The sequence below is a fragment of the Hyla sarda genome, chromosome 8, assembly GCF_029499605.1.
Source record: "Hyla sarda isolate aHylSar1 chromosome 8, aHylSar1.hap1, whole genome shotgun sequence".
In the NCBI taxonomy this organism is placed as follows: Eukaryota; Metazoa; Chordata; class Amphibia; order Anura; family Hylidae; genus Hyla; species Hyla sarda.
This window is the reverse complement of record NC_079196.1, coordinates 116898410-116922999: the sequence shown is the minus strand read 5'-3', so window position 1 is coordinate 116922999 and position 24590 is coordinate 116898410. Positions and strand designations below refer to the sequence as shown.

The following is a 24590-nucleotide window of genomic DNA, read 5'->3' as shown; positions in this document are numbered from 1 at the left end:
ACTGTAACGATAAACTGAAAATTAACAGTATAAACCTGCATCATTTTGGACTCTGGTATTTGCTGAATCCGGGTGACCTGACAATCGATGGTGGTGCCGCTGGTGATTCTGGCCTTCTTGGAATCTGTTGGGCCTATGTGTTAGCTCACACATCACTTGGGTATCCATGGTAACTACCACAACATGGTCATCTGCAGTTTACATCTAGCCCGTGGCATTGAATGGCATTTTAAAAGTGCTAAGGGTCCTGGTGCAATAATCCTCCCATGAGGATCAGCCTCAACGGCTTTGTAGATTTCACTCATGTCAGCAACTCCATATACATTTTTTTTTCTTCATGCTTCTTTCTTCATCCTTTTTTCTTTCTGTCATTCAGACTTTCATTCATTCGATCTCTCTCACTCACTTGCTTTAACTCATTTGTTCTCACTCACTCACTCACTCACTCAATCACTCACTCACTCATTCACTCTCACTCACTCTCACTCTCTCACTCACTCGCTCACTAAGTCAGTCTCTCTCTCTCTCTCTCTTTTTCTTTTTATATATATTTTTTCCGTCTTCTTCTTCTTCTTCTTCTTCTTCTTCAGACCCTGTCATAGCACTAATGCCTTTCCAATACCACCAGCAGATGGAGACACTCCATTGCAACATTGGTTGTGAGCAGCAGTTTCTAAAAACAAATGCCTCATGGCGGATTTCCCATCCATCAATGGATGGTAAATTTTGTTTTTATCATTCACTGACCACAGAAACCAATGCATGGTCAAGCAACAGCAATGACACACCCTTGTGTATAGGCATGAGACCCTCATGTCATTTAACAGGATTCAGCACCACCCACAAGACAGCTACCTGTCATGTCATGTCAAACCTGCACAGGTGTGCTAGATTATTATTATTTAGTTTTATTTTATTTTTTTACACCAATCAGTGTGCAAACATGGTCATTAAAACGCTAAATGAATAGACGTTCATAAACCAGTCAGTGCAACTCATCATTTTGGTCTCCAATTCTCAAACTCAAATTCTCACCCACGGAGGATTAAATGAGAATCTTTCTTGTTTAACACTGGAATGGGGTGGTGCACTGTTCACTACCCGAAGATACTGCCACATCGGGTCAATGCATAGGGCGACAGAAGCAAGCTTCCAAATCAGCTCCCTTTCTCAAAAATCCATTTAATTTATGGTCCCCAGATAGGGAACGTATGTATCAGTATGTGCTCACAAGTCACCCAAGTGCAAGTATTCACACAAAAAAAAAACGTGCCTCAGGATGCGATCTGTCGCAAGATCCTTTCTTTTTTTACACTTGATCTAAGCCAAAAGGCCTAGAGGGGATAACCGGGAAAGGGGTGGACCCAACCATGTCCCCTTCATGAGCACTCACATTACTCATAGGAATGGAAGGAAGGCTGGCAGCCAACCAGCCTCCCATACACTTTCTGGGTGGGTGGCAGTCAGCCACCCATACATACATACAGCACAGGCTAAACCCACATCATCACTTAAAAAAAGGACAGGCGACCATTGCACTCTGATGGAGCATTTAGCAATGCAATCCATAGCCTGGCTTTTGCCTGAACCCCCATCACTCCTCATCTTGCATATAAGACAATATTTCAGATCTGCATATGAAAACAACACGCCTACCTTTGTTGCACATAGCTGCCTGCCTGTCTCTAGTTACCCCACTGGCTGTAGCTGCGTCCCTTCTGACATGGAATAACACCAACTGTAACTATAAACTGAAAATTAACAGTATAAACCTGCATCATTTTGGACTCTGGTATTTGCTGAATCCGGGTGACCTGACAATCGATGGTGGTGCCGCTGGTGATTCTGGCCTTCTTGGAATCTGTTGGGCCTATGTGTTAGCTCACACATCACTTGGGTATCCATGGTAACTACCACAACATGGTCATCTGCAGTTTACATCTAGCCCGTGGCATTGAATGGCATTTTAAAAGTGCTAAGGGTCCTGGTGCAATAATCCTCCCATGAGGATCAGCCTCAACGGCTTTGTAGATTGCACTCATGTCAGCAACTCCATATACATTTTTTTTTCTTCATGCTTCTTTCTTCATCCTTTTTTCTTTCTGTCATTCAGACTTTCATTCATTCGATCTCTCTCACTCACTTGCTTTAACTCATTTGTTCTCACTCACTCACTCACTCACTCAATCACTCACTCACTCATTCACTCTCACTCACTCTCTCACTCACTCGCTCACTAAGTCAGTCTCTCTCTCTCTCTCTCTCTCTCTTTTTCTTTTTATATATATTTTTTTCCGTCTTCTTCTTCTTCTTCTTCTTCAGACCCTGTCATAGCACTAATGCCTTTCCAATACCACCAGCAGATGGAGACACTCCATTGCAACATTGGTTGTGAGCAGCAGTTTCTAAAAACAAATGCCTCATGGCGGATTTCCCATCCATCAATGGATGGTAAATTTTGTTTTTATCATTCACTGACCACAGAAACCAATGCATGGTCAAGCAACAGCAATGACACACCCTTGTGTATAGGCATGAGACCCTCATGTCATTTAACAGGATTCAGCACCACCCACAAGACAGCTACCTGTCATGTCATGTCAAACCTGCACAGGTGTGCTAGATTATTATTATTTAGTTTTATTTTATTTTTTTACACCAATCAGTGTGCAAACATGGTCATTAAAACGCTAAATGAATAGATGTTCATAAACCAGTCAGTGCAACTCATCATTTTGGTCTCCAATTCTCAAACTCAAATTCTCACCCACGGAGGATTAAATGAGAATCTTTCTTGTTTAACACTGGAATGGGGTGGTGCACTGTTCACTACCCGAAGATACTGCCACATCGGGTCAATGCATAGGGCGACAGAAGCAAGCTTCCAAATCAGCTCCCTTTCTCAAAAATCCATTTAATTTATGGTCCCCAGATAGGGAACGTATGTATCAGTATGTGCTCACAAGTCACCCAAGTGCAAGTATTCACACAAAAAAAAAACGTGCCTCAGGATGCGATCTGTCGCAAGATCCTTTCTTTTTTTACACTTGATCTAAGCCAAAAGGCCTAGAGGGGATAACCGGGAAAGGGGTGGACCCAACCATGTCCCCTTCATGAGCACTCACATTACTCATAGGAATGGAAGGAAGGCTGGCAGCCAACCAGCCTCCCATACACTTTCTGGGTGGGTGGCAGTCAGCCACCCATACATACATACAGCACAGGCTAAACCCACATCATCACTTAAAAAAAGGACAGGCGACCATTGCACTCTGATGGAGCATTTAGCAATGCAATCCATAGCCTGGCTTTTGCCTGAACCCCCATCACTCCTCCTCTTGCATATAAGACAATATTTCAGATCTGCATATGAAAACAACACGCCTACCTTTGTTGCACATAGCTGCCTGCCTGTCTCTAGTTACCCCACTGGCTGTAGCTGCGTCCCTTCCGACATGGAATAACACCAACTGTAACGATAAACTGAAAATTAACAGTATAAACCTGCATCATTTTGGACTCTGGTATTTGCTGAATCCGGGTGACCTGACAATCGATGGTGGTGCCGCTGGTGATTCTGGCCTTCTTGGAATCTGTTGGGCCTATGTGTTAGCTCACACATCACTTGGGTATCCATGGTAACTACCACAACATGGTCATCTGCAGTTTACATCTAGCCCGTGGCATTGAATGGCATTTTAAAAGTGCTAAGGGTCCTGGTGCAATAATCCTCCCATGAGGATCAGCCTCAACGGCTTTGTAGATTGCACTCATGTCAGCAACTCCATATACATTTTTTTTTCTTCATGCTTCTTTCTTCATCCTTTTTTCTTTCTGTCATTCAGACTTTCATTCATTCGATCTCTCTCACTCACTTGCTTTAACTCATTTGTTCTCACTCACTCACTCACTCAATCACTCACTCACTCATTCACTCTCACTCACTCTCACTCTCTCACTCACTCGCTCACTAAGTCAGTCTCTCTCTCTCTCTCTCTTTTTCTTTTTATATATATTTTTTTCCGTCTTCTTCTTCTTCTTCTTCAGACCCTGTCATAGCACTAATGCCTTTCCAATACCACCAGCAGATGGAGACACTCCATTGCAACATTGGTTGTGAGGAGCAGTTTCTAAAAACAAATGCCTCATGGCGGATTTCCCATCCATCAATGGATGGTAAATTTTGTTTTTATCATTCACTGACCACAGAAACCAATGCATGGTCAAGCAACAGCAATGACACACCCTTGTGTATAGGCATGAGACCCTCATGTCATTTAACAGGATTCAGCACCACCCACAAGACAGCTACCTGTCATGTCATGTCAAACCTGCACAGGTGTGCTAGATTATTATTATTTAGTTTTATTTTATTTTTTTACACCAATCAGTGTGCAAACATGGTCATTAAAACGCTAAATGAATAGACGTTCATAAACCAGTCAGTGCAACTCATCATTTTGGTCTCCAATTCTCAAACTCAAATTCTCACCCACGGAGGATTAAATGAGAATCTTTCTTGTTTAACACTGGAATGGGGTGGTGCACTGTTCACTACCCGAAGATACTGCCACATCGGGTCAATGCATAGGGCGACAGAAGCAAGCTTCCAAATCAGCTCCCTTTCTCAAAAATCCATTTAATTTATGGTCCCCAGATAGGGAACGTATGTATCAGTATGTGCTCACAAGTCACCCAAGTGCAAGTATTCACACAAAAAAAAACGTGCCTCAGGATGCGATCTGTCGCAAGATCCTTTCTTTTTTTACACTTGATCTAAGCCAAAAGGCCTAGAGGGGATAACCAGGAAAGGGGTGGACCCAACCATGTCCCCTTCATGAGCACTCACATTACTCATAGGAATGGAAGGAAGGCTGGCAGCCAACCAGCCTCCCATACACTTTCTGGGTGGGTGGCAGTCAGCCACCCATACATACATACAGCACAGGCTAAACCCACATCATCACTTAAAAAAAGGACAGGCGACCATTGCACTCTGATGGAGCATTTAGCAATGCAATCCATAGCCTGGCTTTTGCCTGAACCCCCATCACTCCTCCTCTTGCATATAAGACAATATTTCAGATCTGCATATGAAAACAACACACCTACCTTTGTTGCACATAGCTGCCTGCCTGTCTCTAGTTACCCCACTGGCTGTAGCTGCGTCCCTTCCGACATGGAATAACACCAACTGTAACGATAAACTGAAAATTAACAGTATAAACCTGCATCATTTTGGACTCTGGTATTTGCTGAATCCGGGTGACCTGACAATCGATGGTGGTGCCGCTGGTGATTCTGGCCTTCTTGGAATCTGTTGGGCCTATGTGTTAGCTCACACATCACTTGGGTATCCATGGTAACTACCACAACATGGTCATCTGCAGTTTACATCTAGCCCGTGGCATTGAATGGCATTTTAAAAGTGCTAAGGGTCCTGGTGCAATAATCCTCCCATGAGGATCAGCCTCAACGGCTTTGTAGATTGCACTCATGTCAGCAACTCCATATACATTTTTTTTTCTTCATGCTTCTTTCTTCATCCTTTTTTCTTTCTGTCATTCAGACTTTCATTCATTCGATCTCTCTCACTCACTTGCTTTAACTCATTTGTTCTCACTCACTCACTCACTCAATCACTCACTCACTCATTCACTCTCACTCACTCTCACTCTCTCACTCACTCGCTCACTAAGTCAGTCTCTCTCTCTCTCTCTCTTTTTCTTTTTATATATATTTTTTTCCGTCTTCTTCTTCTTCTTCTTCTTCAGACCCTGTCATAGCACTAATGCCTTTTCAATACCACCAGCAGATAGAGACACTCCATTGCAACATTGGTTGTGAGCAGCAGTTTCTAAAAACAAATGCCTCATGGCGGATTTCCCATCCATCAATGGATGGTAAATTTTGTTTTTATCATTCACTGACCACAGAAACCAATGCATGGTCAAGCAACAGCAATGACACACCCTTGTGTATAGGCATGAGACCCTCATGTCATTTAACAGGATTCAGCACCACCCACAAGACAGCTACCTGTCATGTCATGTCAAACCTGCACAGGTGTGCTAGATTATTATTATTTAGTTTTATTTTATTTTTTTACACCAATCAGTGTGCAAACATGGTCATTAAAACGCTAAATGAATAGACGTTCATAAACCAGTCAGTGCAACTCATCATTTTGGTCTCCAATTCTCAAACTCAAATTCTCACCCACGGAGGATTAAATGAGAATCTTTCTTGTTTAACACTGGAATGGGGTGGTGCACTGTTCACTACCCGAAGATACTGCCACATCGGGTCAATGCATAGGGCGACAGAAGCAAGCTTCCAAATCAGCTCCCTTTCTCAAAAATCCATTTAATTAATGGTCCCCAGATAGGGAACGTATGTATCAGTATGTGCTCACAAGTCACCCAAGTGCAAGTATTCAAACAAAAAAAAACGTGCCTCAGGATGCGATCTGTCGCAAGATCCTTTCTTTTTTTACACTTGATCTAAGCCAAAAGGCCTAGAGGGGATAACCGGGAAAGGGGTGGACCCAACCATGTCCCCTTCATGAGCACTCACATTACTCATAGGAATGGAAGGAAGGCTGGCAGCCAACCAGCCTCCCATACACTTTCTGGGTGGGTGGCAGTCAGCCACCTATACATACATACATACAGCACAGGCTAAACCCACATCATCACTTAAAAAAAGGACAGGCGACCATTGCACTCTGATGGAGCATTTAGCAATGCAATCCATAGCCTGGCTTTTGCCTGAACCCCCATCACTCCTCCTCTTGCATATAAGACAATATTTCAGATCTGCATATGAAAACAACACGCCTACCTTTGTTGCACATAGCTGCCTGCCTGTCTCTAGTTACCCCACTGGCTGTAGCTGCGTCCCTTCCGACATGGAATAACACCAACTGTAACTATAAACTGAAAATTAACAGTATAAACCTGCATCATTTTGGACTCTGGTATTTGCTGAATCCGGGTGACCTGACAATCGATGGTGGTGCCGCTGGTGATTCTGGCCTTCTTGGAATCTGTTGGGCCTATGTGTTAGCTCACACATCACTTGGGTATCCATGGTAACTACCACAACATGGTCATCTGCAGTTTACATCTAGCCCGTGGCATTGAATGGCATTTTAAAAGTGCTAAGGGTCCTGGTGCAATAATCCTCCCATGAGGATCAGCCTCAACGGCTTTGTAGATTGCACTCATGTCAGCAACTCCATATACATTTTTTTTTCTTCATGCTTCTTTCTTCATCCTTTTTTCTTTCTGTCTTTCAGACTTTCATTCATTCGATCTCTCTCACTCACTTGCTTTAACTCATTTGTTCTCACTCACTCACTCAATCACTCACTCATTCATTCACTCTCACTCACTCTCTCACTCACTCGCTCACTAAGTCAGTCTCTCTCTCTCTCTCTCTTTTTCTTTTTATATATATTTTTTTCCGTCTTCTTCTTCTTCTTCTTCTTCTTCTTCTTCAGACCCTGTCATAGCACTAATGCCTTTCCAATACCACCAGCAGATGGAGACACTCCATTGCAACATTGGTTGTGAGCAGCTGTTTCTAAAAACAAATGCCTCATGGCGGATTTCCCATCCATCAATGGATGGTAAATTTTGTTTTTATCATTCACTGACCACAGAAACCAATGCATGGTCAAGCAACAGCAATGACACACCCTTGTGTATAGGCATGAGACCCTCATGTCATTTAACAGGATTCAGCACCACCCACAAGACAGCTACCTGTCATGTCATGTCAAACCTGCACAGGTGTGCTAGATTATTATTATTTAGTTTTATTTTATTTTTTTACACCAATCAGTGTGCAAACATGGTCATTAAAACGCTAAAAGAATAGACGTTCATAAACCAGTCAGTGCAACTCATCATTTTGGTCTCCAATTCTCAAACTCAAATTCTCACCCACGGAGGATTAAATGAGAATCTTTCTTGTTTAACGCTGGAATGGGGTGGTGCACTGTTCACTACCCGAAGATACTGCCACATCGGGTCAATGCATAGGGCGACAGAAGCAAGCTTCCAAATCAGCTCCCTTTCTCAAAAATCCATTTAATTTATGGTCCCCAGATAGGGAACGTATGTATCAGTATGTGCTCACAAGTCACCCAAGTGCAAGTATTCACACAAAAAAAAACGTGCCTCAGGATGCGATCTGTCGCAAGATCCTTTCTTTTTTTACACTTGATCTAAGCCAAAAGGCCTAGAGGGGATAACCGGGAAAGGGGTGGACCCAACCATGTCCCCTTCATGAGCACTCACATTACTCATAGGAATGGAAGGAAGGCTGGCAGCCAACCAGCCTCCCATACACTTTCTGGGTGGGTGGCAGTCAGCCACCCATACATACATACAGCACAGGCTAAACCCACATCATCACTTAAAAAAAGGACAGGCGACCATTGCACTCTGATGGAGCATTTAGCAATGCAATCCATAGCCTGGCTTTTGCCTGAACCCCCATCACTCCTCCTCTTGCATATAAGACAATATTTCAGATCTGCATATGAAAACAACACGCCTACCTTTGTTGCACATAGCTGCCTGCCTGTCTCTAGTTACCCCACTGGCTGTAGCTGCGTCCCTTCCGACATGGAATAACACCAACTGTAACGATAAACTGAAAATTAACAGTATAAACCTGCATCATTTTGGACTCTGGTATTTGCTGAATCCGGGTGACCTGACAATCGATGGTGGTGCCGCTGGTGATTCTGGCCTTCTTGGAATCTGTTGGGCCTATGTGTTAGCTCACACATCACTTGGGTATCCATGGTAACTACCACAACATGGTCATCTGCAGTTTACATCTAGCCCGTGGCATTGAATGGCATTTTAAAAGTGCTAAGGGTCCTGGTGCAATAATCCTCCCATGAGGATCAGCCTCAACGGCTTTGTAGATTGCACTCATGTCAGCAACTCCATATACATTTTTTTTTCTTCATGCTTCTTTCTTCATCCTTTTTTCTTTCTGTCATTCAGACTTTCATTCATTCGATCTCTCTCACTCACTTGCTTTAACTCATTTGTTCTCACTCACTCACTCACTCATTCACTCTCACTCACTCTCACTCTCTCACTCACTCGCTCACTAAGTCAGTCTCTCTCTCTCTCTCTCTTTTTCTTTTTATATATATTTTTTTCCGTCTTCTTCTTCTTCTTCTTCTTCTTCTTCTTCTTCTTCTTCAGACCCTGTCATAGCACTAATGCCTTTCCAATACCACCAGCAGATGGAGACACTCCATTGCAACATTGGTTGTGAGCAGCAGTTTCTAAAAACAAATGCCTCATGGCGGATTTCCCATCCATCAATGGATGGTAAATTTAGTTTTTATCATTCACTGACCACAGAAACCAATGCATGGTCAAGCAACAGCAATGACACACCCTTGTGTATAGGCATGAGACCCTCATGTCATTTAACAGGATTCAGCACCACCCACAAGACAGCTACCTGTCATGTCATGTCAAACCTGCACAGGTGTGCTAGATTATTATTATTTAGTTTTATTTTATTTTTTTACACCAATCAGTGTGCAAACATGGTCATTAAAACGCTAAATGAATAGACGTTCATAAACCAGTCAGTGCAACTCATCATTTTGGTCTCCAATTCTCAAACTCAAATTCTCACCCACGGAGGATTAAATGAGAATCTTTCTTGTTTAACACTGGAATGGGGTGGTGCACTGTTCACTACCCGAAGATACTGCCACATCGGGTCAATGCATAGGGCGACAGAAGCAAGCTTCCAAATCAGCTCCCTTTCTCAAAAATCCATTTAATTTATGGTCCCCAGATAGGGAACGTATGTATCAGTATGTGCTCACAAGTCACCCAAGTGCAAGTATTCACACAAAAAAAAAAACGTGCCTCAGGATGCGATCTGTCGCAAGATCCTTTCTTTTTTTACACTTGATCTAAGCCAAAAGGCCTAGAGGGGATAACCGGGAAAGGGGTGGACCCAACCATGTCCCCTTCATGAGCACTCACATTACTCATAGGAATGGAAGGAAGGCTGGCAGCCAACCAGCCTCCCATACACTTTCTGGGTGGGTGGCAGTCAGCCACCCATACATACATACAGCACAGGCTAAACCCACATCATCACTTAAAAAAAGGACAGGCGACCATTGCACTCTGATGGAGCATTTAGCAATGCAATCCATAGCCTGGCTTTTGCCTGAACCCCCATCACTCCTCCTCTTGCATATAAGACAATATTTCAGATCTGCATATGAAAACAACACGCCTACCTTTGTTGCACATAGCTGCCTGCCTGTCTCTAGTTACCCCACTGGCTGTAGCTGCGTCCCTTCCGACATGGAATAACACCAACTGTAACTATAAACTGAAAATTAACAGTATAAACCTGCATCATTTTGGACTCTGGTATTTGCTGAATCCGGGTGACCTGACAATCGATGGTGGTGCCGCTGGTGATTCTGGCCTTCTTGGAATCTGTTGGGCCTATGTGTTAGCTCACACATCACTTGGGTATCCATGGTAACTACCACAACATGGTCATCTGCAGTTTACATCTAGCCCGTGGCATTGAATGGCATTTTAAAAGTGCTAAGGGTCCTGGTGCAATAATCCTCCCATGAGGATCAGCCTCAACGGCTTTGTAGATTGCACTCATGTCAGCAACTCCATATACATTTTTTTTTCTTCATGCTTCTTTCTTCATCCTTTTTTCTTTCTGTCATTCAGACTTTCATTCATTCGATCTCTCTCACTCACTTGCTTTAACTCATTTGTTCTCACTCACTCACTCACTCAATCACTCACTCACTCATTCACTCTCACTCACTCTCACTCTCTCACTCACTCGCTCACTAAGTCAGTCTCTCTCTCTCTCTCTCTTTTTCTTTTTATATATATTTTTTTCCGTCTTCTTCTTCTTCTTCTTCTTCAGACCCTGTCATAGCACTAATGCCTTTCCAATACCACCAGCAGATGGAGACACTCCATTGCAACATTGGTTGTGAGCAGCAGTTTCTAAAAACAAATGCCTCATGGCGGATTTCCCATCCATCAATGGATGGTAAATTTTGTTTTTATCATTCACTGACCACAGAAACCAATGCATGGTCAAGCAACAGCAATGACACACCCTTGTGTATAGGCATGAGACCCTCATGTCATTTAACAGGATTCAGCACCACCCACAAGACAGCTACCTGTCATGTCATGTCAAACCTGCACAGGTGTGCTAGATTATTATTATTTAGTTTTATTTTATTTTTTTACACCAATCAGTGTGCAAACATGGTCATTAAAACGCTAAATGAATAGACGTTCATAAACCAGTCAGTGCAACTCATCATTTTGGTCTCCAATTCTCAAACTCAAATTCTCACCCACGGAGGATTAAATGAGAATCTTTCTTGTTTAACACTGGAATGGGGTGGTGCACTGTTCACTACCCGAAGATACTGCCACATCGGGTCAATGCATAGGGCGACAGAAGCAAGCTTCCAAATCAGCTCCCTTTCTCAAAAATCCATTTAATTTATGGTCCCCAGATAGGGAACGTATGTATCAGTATGTGCTCACAAGTCACCCAAGTGCAAGTATTCACACAAAAAAAAACGTGCCTCAGGATGCGATCTGTCGCAAGATCCTTTCTTTTTTTACACTTGATCTAAGCCAAAAGGCCTAGAGGGGATAACCGGGAAAGGGGTGGACCCAACCATGTCCCCTTCATGAGCACTCACATTACTCATAGGAATGGAAGGAAGGCTGGCAGCCAACCAGCCTCCCATACACTTTCTGGGTGGGTGGCAGTCAGCCACCCATACATACATACAGCACAGGCTAAACCCACATCATCACTTAAAAAAAGGACAGGCGACCATTGCACTCTGATGGAGCATTTAGCAATGCAATCCATAGCCTGGCTTTTGCCTGAACCCCCATCACTCCTCCTCTTGCATATAAGACAATATTTCAGATCTGCATATGAAAACAACACGCCTACCTTTGTTGCACATAGCTGCCTGCCTGTCTCTAGTTACCCCACTGGCTGTAGCTGCGTCCCTTCCGACATGGAATAACACCAACTGTAACTATAAACTGAAAATTAACAGTATAAACCTGCATCATTTTGGACTCTGGTATTTGCTGAATCCGGGTGACCTGACAATCGATGGTGGTGCCGCTGGTGATTCTGGCCTTCTTGGAATCTGTTGGGCCTATGTGTTAGCTCACACATCACTTGGGTATCCATGGTAACTACCACAACATGGTCATCTGCAGTTTACATCTAGCCCGTGGCATTGAATGGCATTTTAAAAGTGCTAAGGGTCCTGGTGCAATAATCCTCCCATGAGGATCAGCCTCAACGGCTTTGTAGATTGCACTCATGTCAGCAACTCCATATACATTTTTTTTTCTTCATGCTTCTTTCTTCATCCTTTTTTCTTTCTGTCATTCAGACTTTCATTCATTCGATCTCTCTCACTCACTTGCTTTAACTCATTTGTTCTCACTCACTCACTCACTCAATCACTCACTCACTCATTCACTCTCACTCACTCTCACTCTCTCACTCACTCGCTCACTAAGTCAGTCTCTCTCTCTCTCTCTCTTTTTCTTTTTATATATATTTTTTTCCGTCTTCTTCTTCTTCTTCTTCTTCAGACCCTGTCATAGCACTAATGCCTTTCCAATACCACCAGCAGATGGAGACACTCCATTGCAACATTGGTTGTGAGCAGCAGTTTCTAAAAACAAATGCCTCATGGCGGATTTCCCATCCATCAATGGATGGTAAATTTTGTTTTTATCATTCACTGACCACAGAAACCAATGCATGGTCAAGCAACAGCAATGACACACCCTTGTGTATAGGCATGAGACCCTCATGTCATTTAACAGGATTCAGCACCACCCACAAGACAGCTACCTGTCATGTCATGTCAAACCTGCACAGGTGTGCTAGATTATTATTATTTAGTTTTATTTTATTTTTTTACACCAATCAGTGTGCAAACATGGTCATTAAAACGCTAAATGAATAGACGTTCATAAACCAGTCAGTGCAACTCATCATTTTGGTCTCCAATTCTCAAACTCAAATTCTCACCCACGGAGGATTAAATGAGAATCTTTCTTGTTTAACACTGGAATGGGGTGGTGCACTGTTCACTACCCGAAGATACTGCCACATCGGGTCAATGCATAGGGCGACAGAAGCAAGCTTCCAAATCAGCTCCCTTTCTCAAAAATCCATTTAATTTATGGTCCCCAGATAGGGAACGTATGTATCAGTATGTGCTCACAAGTCACCCAAGTGCAAGTATTCACACAAAAAAAAACGTGCCTCAGGATGCGATCTGTCGCAAGATCCTTTCTTTTTTTACACTTGATCTAAGCCAAAAGGCCTAGAGGGGATAACCGGGAAAGGGGTGGACCCAACCATGTCCCCTTCATGAGCACTCACATTACTCATAGGAATGGAAGGAAGGCTGGCAGCCAACCAGCCTCCCATACACTTTCTGGGTGGGTGGCAGTCAGCCACCCATACATACATACAGCACAGGCTAAACCCACATCATCACTTAAAAAAAGGACAGGCGACCATTGCACTCTGATGGAGCATTTAGCAATGCAATCCATAGCCTGGCTTTTGCCTGAACCCCCATCACTCCTCCTCTTGCATATAAGACAATATTTCAGATCTGCATATGAAAACAACACGCCTACCTTTGTTGCACATAGCTGCCTGCCTGTCTCTAGTTACCCCACTGGCTGTAGCTGCGTCCCTTCCGACATGGAATAACACCAACTGTAACGATAAACTGAAAATTAACAGTATAAACCTGCATCATTTTGGACTCTGGTATTTGCTGAATCCGGGTGACCTGACAATCGATGGTGGTGCCGCTGGTGATTCTGGCCTTCTTGGAATCTGTTGGGCCTATGTGTTAGCTCACACATCACTTGGGTATCCATGGTAACTACCACAACATGGTCATCTGCAGTTTACATCTAGCCCGTGGCATTGAATGGCATTTTAAAAGTGCTAAGGGTCCTGGTGCAATAATCCTCCCATGAGGATCAGCCTCAACGGCTTTGTAGATTGCACTCATGTCAGCAACTCCATATACATTTTTTTTTCTTCATGCTTCTTTCTTCATCCTTTTTTCTTTCTGTCATTCAGACTTTCATTCATTCGATCTCTCTCACTCACTTGCTTTAACTCATTTGTTCTCACTCACTCACTCACTCACTCAATCACTCACTCACTCATTCACTCTCACTCACTCTCACTCTCTCACTCACTCGCTCACTAAGTCAGTCTCTCTCTCTCTCTCTCTTTTTCTTTTTATATATATTTTTTTCCGTCTTCTTCTTCTTCTTCTTCTTCTTCAGACCCTGTCATAGCACTAATGCCTTTCCAATACCACCAGCAGATGGAGACACTCCATTGCAACATTGGTTGTGAGCAGCAGTTTCTAAAAACAAATGCCTCATGGCGGATTTCCCATCCATCAATGGATGGTAAATTTTGTTTTTATCATTCACTGACCACAGAAACCAATGCATGGTCAAGCAACAGCAATGACACACCCTTGTGTATAGGCATGAGACCCTCATGTCATTTAACAGGATTCAGCACCACCCACAAGACAGCTACCTGTCATGTCATGTCAAACCTGCACAGGTGTGCTAGATTATTATTATTTAGTTTTATTTTATTTTTTTACACCAATCAGTGTGCAAACATGGTCATTGAAACGCTAAATGAATAGACGTTCATAAACCAGTCAGTGCAACTCATCATTTTGGTCTCCAATTCTCAAACTCAAATTCTCACCCACGGAGGATTAAATGAGAATCTTTCTTGTTTAACACTGGAATGGGGTGGTGCACTGTTCACTACCCGAAGATACTGCCACATCGGGTCAATGCATAGGGCGACAGAAGCAAGCTTCCAAATCAGCTCCCTTTCTCAAAAATCCATTTAATTTATGGTCCCCAGATAGGGAACGTATGTATCAGTATGTGCTCACAAGTCACCCAAGTGCAAGTATTCACACAAAAAAAAACGTGCCTCAGGATGCGATCTGTCGCAAGATCCTTTCTTTTTTTACACTTGATCTAAGCCAAAAGGCCTAGAGGGGATAACCGGGAAAGGGGTGGACCCAACCATGTCCCCTTCATGAGCACTCACATTACTCATAGGAATGGAAGGAAGGCTGGCAGCCAACCAGCCTCCCATACACTTTCTGGGTGGGTGGCAGTCAGCCACCCATACATACATACAGCACAGGCTAAACCCACATCATCACTTAAAAAAAGGACAGGCGACCATTGCACTCTGATGGAGCATTTAGCAATGCAATCCATAGCCTGGCTTTTGCCTGAACCCCCATCACTCCTCCTCTTGCATATAAGACAATATTTCAGATCTGCATATGAAAACAACACGCCTACCTTTGTTGCACATAGCTGCCTGCCTGTCTCTAGTTACCCCACTGGCTGTAGCTGCGTCCCTTCCGACATGGAATAACACCAACTGTAACGATAAACTGAAAATTAACAGTATAAACCTGCATCATTTTGGACTCTGGTATTTGCTGAATCCGGGTGACCTGACAATCGATGGTGGTGCCGCTGGTGATTCTGGCCTTCTTGGAATCTGTTGGGCCTATGTGTTAGCTCACACATCACTTGGGTATCCATGGTAACTACCACAACATGGTCATCTGCAGTTTACATCTAGCCCGTGGCATTGAATGGCATTTTAAAAGTGCTAAGGGTCCTGGTGCAATAATCCTCCCATGAGGATCAGCCTCAACGGCTTTGTAGATTGCACTCATGTCAGCAACTCCATATACATTTTTTTTTCTTCATGCTTCTTTCTTCATCCTTTTTTCTTTCTGTCATTCAGACTTTCATTCATTCGATCTCTCTCACTCACTTGCTTTAACTCATTTGTTCTCACTCACTCACTCACTCACTCAATCACTCACTCACTCATTCACTCTCACTCACTCTCACTCTCTCACTCACTCGCTCACTAAGTCAGTCTCTCTCTCTCTCTCTCTCTCTTTTTCTTTTTATATATATTTTTTTCCGTCTTCTTCTTCTTCTTCAGACCCTGTCATAGCACTAATGCCTTTCCAATACCACCAGCAGATGGAGACACTCCATTGCAACATTGGTTGTGAGCAGCAGTTTCTAAAAACAAATGCCTCATGGCGGATTTCCCATCCATCAATGGATGGTAAATTTTGTTTTTATCATTCACTGACCACAGAAACCAATGCATGGTCAAGCAACAGCAATGACACACCCTTGTGTATAGGCATGAGACCCTCATGTCATTTAACAGGATTCAGCACCACCCACAAGACAGCTACCTGTCATGTCATGTCAAACCTGCACAGGTGTGCTAGATTATTATTATTTAGTTTTATTTTATTTTTTTACACCAATCAGTGTGCAAACATGGTCATTAAAACGCTAAATGAATAGACGTTCATAAACCAGTCAGTGCAACTCATCATTTTGGTCTCCAATTCTCAAACTCAAATTCTCACCCACGGAGGATTAAATGAGAATCTTTCTTGTTTAACACTGGAATGGGGTGGTGCACTGTTCACTACCCGAAGATACTGCCACATCGGGTCAATGCATAGGGCGACAGAAGCAAGCTTCCAAATCAGCTCCCTTTCTCAAAAATCCATTTAATTTATGGTCCCCAGATAGGGAACGTATGTATCAGTATGTGCTCACAAGTCACCCAAGTGCAAGTATTCACACAAAAAAAAAACGTGCCTCAGGATGCGATCTGTCGCAAGATCCTTTCTTTTTTTACACTTGATCTAAGCCAAAAGGCCTAGAGGGGATAACCGGGAAAGGGGTGGACCCAACCATGTCCCCTTCATGAGCACTCACATTACTCATAGGAATGGAAGGAAGGCTGGCAGCCAACCAGCCTCCCATACACTTTCTGGGTGGGTGGCAGTCAGCCACCCATACATACATACAGCACAGGCTAAACCCACATCATCACTTAAAAAAAGGACAGGCGACCATTGCACTCTGATGGAGCATTTAGCAATGCAATCCATAGCCTGGCTTTTGCCTGAACCCCCATCACTCCTCCTCTTGCATATAAGACAATATTTCAGATCTGCATATGAAAACAACACGCCTACCTTTGTTGCACATAGCTGCCTGCCTGTCTCTAGTTACCCCACTGGCTGTAGCTGCGTCCCTTCCGACATGGAATAACACCAACTGTAACGATAAACTGAAAATTAACAGTATAAACCTGCATCATTTTGGACTCTGGTATTTGCTGAATCCGGGTGACCTGACAATCGATGGTGGTGCCGCTGGTGATTCTGGCCTTCTTGGAATCTGTTGGGCCTATGTGTTAGCTCACACATCACTTGGGTATCCATGGTAACTACCACAACATGGTCATCTGCAGTTTACATCTAGCCCGTGGCATTGAATGGCATTTTAAAAGTGCTAAGGGTCCTGGTGCAATAATCCTCCCATGAGGATCAGCCTCAACGGCTTTGTAGATTGCACTCATGTCAGCAACTCCATATACATTTTTTTTTCTTCATGCTTCTTTCTTCATCCTTTTTTCTTTCTGTCATTCAGACTTTCATTCATTCGATCTCTCTCACTCACTTGCTTTAACTCATTTGTTCTCACTCACTCACTCACTCACTCAATCACTCACTCACTCATTCACTCTCACTCACTCTCACTCTCTCACTCACTCGCTCACTAAGTCAGTCTCTCTCTCTCTCTCTTTTTCTTTTTATATATATTTTTTTCCGTCTTCTTCTTCTTCTTCTTCTTCAGACCCTGTCATAGCACTAATGCCTTTCCAATACCACCAGCAGATGGAGACACTCCATTGCAACATTGGTTGTGAGCAGCAGTTTCTAAAAACAAATGCCTCATGGCGGATTTCCCATCCATCAATGGATGGTAAATTTTGTTTTTATCATTCACTGACCACAGAAACCAATGCATGGTCAAGCAACAGCAATGACACACCCTTGTGTATAGGCATGAGACCCTCATGTCATTTAACAGGATTCAGCACCACCCACAAGACAGCTACCTGTCATGTCATGTCAAACCTGCACAGGTGTGCTAGATTATTATTATTTAGTTTTATTTTATTTTTTTACACCAATCAGTGTGCAAACATGGTCATTAAAACGCTAAATGAATAGACGTTCATAAACCAGTCAGTGCAACTCATCATTTTGGTCTCCAATTCTCAAACTCAAATTCTCACCCACGGAGGATTAAATGAGAATCTTTCTTGTTTAACACTGGAATGGGGTGGTGCACTGTTCACTACCCGAAGATACTGCCACATCGGGTCAATGCATAGGGCGACAGAAGCAAGCTTCCAAATCAGCTCCCTTTCTCAAAAATCCATTTAATTTATGGTCCCCAGATAGGGAACGTATGTATCAGTATGTGCTCACAAGTCACCCAAGTGCAAGTATTCACACAAAAAAAAACGTGCCTCAGGATGCGATCTGTCGCAAGATCCTTTCTTTTTTTACACTTGATCTAAGCCAAAAGGCCTAGAGGGGATAACCGGGAAAGGGGTGGACCCAACCATGTCCCCTTCATGAGCACTCACATTACTCATAGGAATGGAAGGAAGGCTGGCAGCCAACCAGCCTCCCATACACTTTCTGGGTGGGTGGCAGTCAGCCACCCATACATACATACAGCACAGGCTAAACCCACATCATCACTTAAAAAAAGGACAGGCGACCATTGCACTCTGATGGAGCATTTAGCAATGCAATCCATAGCCTGGCTTTTGCCTGAACCCCCATCACTCCTCCTCTTGCATATAAGACAATATTTCAGATCTGCATATGAAAACAACACGCCTACCTTTGTTGCACATAGCTGCCTGCCTGTCTCTAGTTACCCCACTGGCTGTAGCTGCGTCCCTTCCGACATGGAATAACACCAACTGTAACGATAAACTGAAAATTAACAGTATAAACCTGCATCATTTTGGACTCTGGTATTTGCTGAATCCGGGTGACCTGACAATCGATGGTGGTGCCGCTGGTGATTCTGGCCTTCTTGGAATCTGTTGGGCCTATGTGTTAGCTCACACATCACTTGGGTATCCATGGTAACTACCACAACATGGTCATCTGCAGTTTACATCTAGCCCGTGGCATTGAATGGCATTTTAAAAGTGCTAAGGGTCCTGGTGCAATAATCCTCCCATGAGGATCAGCCTCAACGGCTTTGTAGATTGCACTCATGTCAGCAACTCCATATACATTTTTTTTTCTTCATGCTTCTTTCTTCATCCTTTTTTCTTTCTGTCATTCAGACTTTCATTCATTCGATCTCTCTCACTCACTTGCTTTAACTCATTTGTTCTCACTCACTCACTCACTCACTCAATCACTCACTCACTCATTCACTCTCACTCACTCTCACTCTCTCACTCACTCGCTCACTAAGTCAGTCTCTCTCTCTCTCTCTCTCTCTTTTTCTTTTTATATATATTTTTTTCCGTCTTCTTCTTCTTCTTCAGACCCTGTCATAGCACTAATGCCTTTCCAATACCACCAGCAGATGGAGACACTCCATTGCAACATTGGTTGTGAGCAGCAGTTTCTAAAAACAAATGCCTCATGGCGGATTTCCCATCCATCAATGGATGGTAAATTTTGTTTTTATCATTCACTGACCACAGAAACCAATGCATGGTCAAGCAACAGCAATGACACACCCTTGTGTATAGGCATGAGACCCTCATGTCATTTAACAGGATTCAGCACCACCCACAAGACAGCTACCTGTCATGTCATGTCAAACCTGCACAGGTGTGCTAGATTATTATTATTTAGTTTTATTTTATTTTTTTACACCAATCAGTGTGCAAACATGGTCATTAAAACGCTAAATGAATAGACGTTCATAAACCAGTCAGTGCAACTCATCATTTTGGTCTCCAATTCTCAAACTCAAATTCTCACCCACGGAGGATTAAATGAGAATCTTTCTTGTTTAACACTGGAATGGGGTGGTGCACTGTTCACTACCCGAAGATACTGCCACATCGGGTCAATGCATAGGGCGACAGAAGCAAGCTTCCAAATCAGCTCCCTTTCTCAAAAATCCATTTAATTTATGGTCCCCAGATAGGGAACGTATGTATCAGTATGTGCTCACAAGTCACCCAAGTGCAAGTATTCACACAAAAAAAAAACGTGCCTCAGGATGCGATCTGTCGCAAGATCCTTTCTTTTTTTACACTTGATCTAAGCCAAAAGGCCTAGAGGGGATAACCGGGAAAGGGGTGGACCCAACCATGTCCCCTTCATGAGCACTCACATTACTCATAGGAATGGAAGGAAGGCTGGCAGCCAACCAGCCTCCCATACACTTTCTGGGTGGGTGGCAGTCAGCCACCCATACATACATACAGCACAGGCTAAACCCACATCATCACTTAAAAAAAGGACAGGCGACCATTGCACTCTGATGGAGCATTTAGCAATGCAATCCATAGCCTGGCTTTTGCCTGAACCCCCATCACTCCTCCTCTTGCATATAAGACAATATTTCAGATCTGCATATGAAAACAACACGCCTACCTTTGTTGCACATAGCTGCCTGCCTGTCTCTAGTTACCCCACTGGCTGTAGCTGCGTCCCTTCCGACATGGAATAACACCAACTGTAACGATAAACTGAAAATTAACAGTATAAACCTGCATCATTTTGGACTCTGGTATTTGCTGAATCCGGGTGACCTGACAATCGATGGTGGTGCCGCTGGTGATTCTGGCCTTCTTGGAATCTGTTGGGCCTATGTGTTAGCTCACACATCACTTGGGTATCCATGGTAACTACCACAACATGGTCATCTGCAGTTTACATCTAGCCCGTGGCATTGAATGGCATTTTAAAAGTGCTAAGGGTCCTGGTGCAATAATCCTCCCATGAGGATCAGCCTCAACGGCTTTGTAGATTGCACTCATGTCAGCAACTCCATATACATTTTTTTTTCTTCATGCTTCTTTCTTCATCCTTTTTTCTTTCTGTCATTCAGACTTTCATTCATTCGATCTCTCTCACTCACTTGCTTTAACTCATTTGTTCTCACTCACTCACTCACTCACTCACTCAATCACTCACTCACTCATTCACTCTCACTCACTCTCACTCTCTCACTCACTCGCTCACTAAGTCAGTCTCTCTCTCTCTCTCTCTTTTTCTTTTTATATATATTTTTTTCCGTCTTCTTCTTCTTCTTCTTCAGACCCTGTCATAGCACTAATGCCTTTCCAATACCACCAGCAGATGGAGACACTCCATTGCAACATTGGTTGTGAGCAGCTGTTTCTAAAAACAAATGCCTCATGGCGGATTTCCCATCCATCAATGGATGGTAAATTTTGTTTTTATCATTCACTGACCACAGAAACCAATGCATGGTCAAGCAACAGCAATGACACACCCTTGTGTATAGGCATGAGACCCTCATGTCATTTAACAGGATTCAGCACCACCCACAAGACAGCTACCTGTCATGTCATGTCAAACCTGCACAGGTGTGCTAGATTATTATTATTTAGTTTTATTTTTTTACACCAATCAGTGTGCAAACATGGTCATTAAAACGCTAAATGAATAGACGTTCATAAACCAGTCAGTGCAACTCATCATTTTGGTCTCCAATTCTCAAACTCAAATTCTCACCCACGGAGGATTAAATGAGAATCTTTCTTGTTTAACACTGGAATGGGGTGGTGCACTGTTCACTACCCGAAGATACTGCCACATCGGGTCAATGCATAGGGCGACAGAAGCAAGCTTCCAAATCAGCTCCCTTTCTCAAAAATCCATTTAATTTATGGTCCCCAGATAGGGAACGTATGTATCAGTATGTGCTCACAAGTCACCCAAGTGCAAGTATTCACACAAAAAAAAACGTGCCTCAGGATGCGATCTGTCGCAAGATCCTTTCTTTTTTTACACTTGATCTAAGCCAAAAGGCCTAGAGGGGATAACCGGGAAAGGGGTGGACCCAACCATGTCCCCTTCATGAGCACTCACATTACTCATAGGAATGGAAGGAAGGCTGGCAGCCAACCAGCCTCCCATACACTTTCTGGGTGGGTGGCAGTCAGCCACCCATACATACATACAGCACAGGCTAAACCCACATCATCACTTAAAAAAAGGACAGGCGACCATTGCACTCTGATGGAGCATTTAGCAATGCAATCCATAGCCTGGCTTTTGCCTGAACCCCCATCACTCCTCCTCTTGCATATAAGACAATATTTCAGATCTGCATATGAAAACAACACGCCTACCTTTGTTGCACATAGCTGCCTGCCTGTCTCTAGTTACCCCACTGGCTGTAGCTGCGTCCCTTCCGACATGGAATAACACCAACTGTAACGATAAACTGAAAATTAACAGTATAAACCTGCATCATTTTGGACTCTGGTATTTGCTGAATCCGGGTGACCTGACAATCGATGGTGGTGCCGCTGGTGATTCTGGCCTTCTTGGAATCTGTTGGGCCTATGTGTTAGCTCACACATCACTTGGGTATCCATGGTAACTACCACAACATGGTCATCTGCAGTTTACATCTAGCCCGTGGCATTGAATGGCATTTTAAAAGTGCTAAGGGTCCTGGTGCAATAATCCTCCCATGAGGATCAGCCTCAACGGCTTTGTAGATTGCACTCATGTCAGCAACTCCATATACATTTTTTTTTCTTCATGCTTCTTTCTTCATCCTTTTTTCTTTCTGTCATTCAGACTTTCATTCATTCGATCTCTCTCACTCACTTGCTTTAACTCATTTGTTCTCACTCACTCACTCACTCACTCAATCACTCACTCACTCATTCACTCTCACTCACTCTCACTCTCTCACTCACTCGCTCACTAAGTCAGTCTCTCTCTCTCTCTCTCTTTTTCTTTTTATATATATTTTTTTCCGTCTTCTTCTTCTTCTTCTTCTTCTTCAGACCCTGTCATAGCACTAATGCCTTTCCAATACCACCAGCAGATGGAGACACTCCATTGCAACATTGGTTGTGAGCAGCTGTTTCTAAAAACAAATGCCTCATGGCGGATTTCCCATCCATCAATGGATGGTAAATTTTGTTTTTATCATTCACTGACCACAGAAACCAATGCATGGTCAAGCAACAGCAATGACACACCCTTGTGTATAGGCATGAGACCCTCATGTCATTTAACAGGATTCAGCACCACCCACAAGACAGCTACCTGTCATGTCATGTCAAACCTGCACAGGTGTGCTAGATTATTATTATTTAGTTTTATTTTATTTTTTTACACCAATCAGTGTGCAAACATGGTCATTAAAACGCTAAATGAATAGACGTTCATAAACCAGTCAGTGCAACTCATCATTTTGGTCTCCAATTCTCAAACTCAAATTCTCACCCACGGAGGATTAAATGAGAATCTTTCTTGTTTAACACTGGAATGGGGTGGTGCACTGTTCACTACCCGAAGATACTGCCACATCGGGTCAATGCATAGGGCGACAGAAGCAAGCTTCCAAATCAGCTCCCTTTCTCAAAAATCCATTTAATTTATGGTCCCCAGATAGGGAACGTATGAATCAGTATGTGCTCACAAGTCACCCAAGTGCAAGTATTCACACAAAAAAAAACGTGCCTCAGGATTCGATCTGTCGCAAGATCCTTTCTTTTTTTACACTTGATCTAAGCCAAAAGGCCTAGAGGGGATAACCGGGAAAGGGGTGGACCCAACCATGTCCCCTTCATGAGCACTCACATTACTCATAGGAATGGAAGGAAGGCTGGCAGCCAACCAGCCTCCCATACACTTTCTGGGTGGGTGGCAGTCAGCCACCCATACATACATACAGCACAGGCTAAACCCACATCATCACTTAAAAAAAGGACAGGCGACCATTGCACTCTGATGGAGCATTTAGCAATGCAATCCATAGCCTGGCTTTTGCCTGAACCCCCCATCACTCCTCCTCTTGCATATAAGACAATATTTCAGATCTGCATATGAAAACAACACGCCTACCTTTGTTGCACATAGCTGCCTGCCTGTCTCTAGTTACCCCACTGGCTGTAGCTGCGTCCCTTCCGACATGGAATAACACCAACTGTAACGATAAACTGAAAATTAACAGTATAAACCTGCATCATTTTGGACTCTGGTATTTGCTGAATCCGGGTGACCTGACAATCGATGGTGGTGCCGCTGGTGATTCTGGCCTTCTTGGAATCTGTTGGGCCTATGTGTTAGCTCACACATCACTTGGGTATCCATGGTAACTACCACAACATGGTCATCTGCAGTTTACATCTAGCCCGTGGCATTGAATGGCATTTTAAAAGTGCTAAGGGTCCTGGTGCAATAATCCTCCCATGAGGATCAGCCTCAATGGCTTTGTAGATTGCACTCATGTCAGCAACTCCATATACATTTTTTTTTCTTCATGCTTCTTTCTTCATCCTTTTTTCTTTCTGTC

General features: G+C 43.4%; 14 pseudogenes; all 14 read right to left on the bottom strand.

The window, feature by feature from the left end:
* Positions 1-1080: 1080 nt before the first annotated feature.
* On the bottom strand, positions 1081-1345 carry LOC130288076 (U2 spliceosomal RNA; annotated as a pseudogene).
* A 1467-nt stretch (positions 1346-2812) lies between these two features.
* LOC130288075 (U2 spliceosomal RNA) lies at positions 2813-3077 on the bottom strand (annotated as a pseudogene).
* Positions 3078-4537: 1460 nt separating this feature from the next.
* Positions 4538-4801, bottom strand: LOC130287059 (U2 spliceosomal RNA; annotated as a pseudogene).
* A 1463-nt stretch (positions 4802-6264) lies between these two features.
* On the bottom strand, positions 6265-6528 carry LOC130288668 (U2 spliceosomal RNA; annotated as a pseudogene).
* Positions 6529-7994: 1466 nt separating this feature from the next.
* On the bottom strand, positions 7995-8258 carry LOC130287058 (U2 spliceosomal RNA; annotated as a pseudogene).
* Positions 8259-9723: 1465 nt separating this feature from the next.
* LOC130288335 (U2 spliceosomal RNA) lies at positions 9724-9989 on the bottom strand (annotated as a pseudogene).
* Positions 9990-11452: 1463 nt separating this feature from the next.
* Positions 11453-11716, bottom strand: LOC130287057 (U2 spliceosomal RNA; annotated as a pseudogene).
* Positions 11717-13179: 1463 nt separating this feature from the next.
* Positions 13180-13443, bottom strand: LOC130287056 (U2 spliceosomal RNA; annotated as a pseudogene).
* Positions 13444-14913: 1470 nt separating this feature from the next.
* LOC130287055 (U2 spliceosomal RNA) lies at positions 14914-15177 on the bottom strand (annotated as a pseudogene).
* Positions 15178-16642: 1465 nt separating this feature from the next.
* Positions 16643-16907, bottom strand: LOC130288074 (U2 spliceosomal RNA; annotated as a pseudogene).
* A 1465-nt stretch (positions 16908-18372) lies between these two features.
* LOC130287054 (U2 spliceosomal RNA) lies at positions 18373-18636 on the bottom strand (annotated as a pseudogene).
* Positions 18637-20101: 1465 nt separating this feature from the next.
* LOC130288073 (U2 spliceosomal RNA) lies at positions 20102-20366 on the bottom strand (annotated as a pseudogene).
* A 1463-nt stretch (positions 20367-21829) lies between these two features.
* LOC130287053 (U2 spliceosomal RNA) lies at positions 21830-22093 on the bottom strand (annotated as a pseudogene).
* A 1470-nt stretch (positions 22094-23563) lies between these two features.
* On the bottom strand, positions 23564-23827 carry LOC130287119 (U2 spliceosomal RNA; annotated as a pseudogene).
* Positions 23828-24590: the final 763 nt, after the last annotated feature.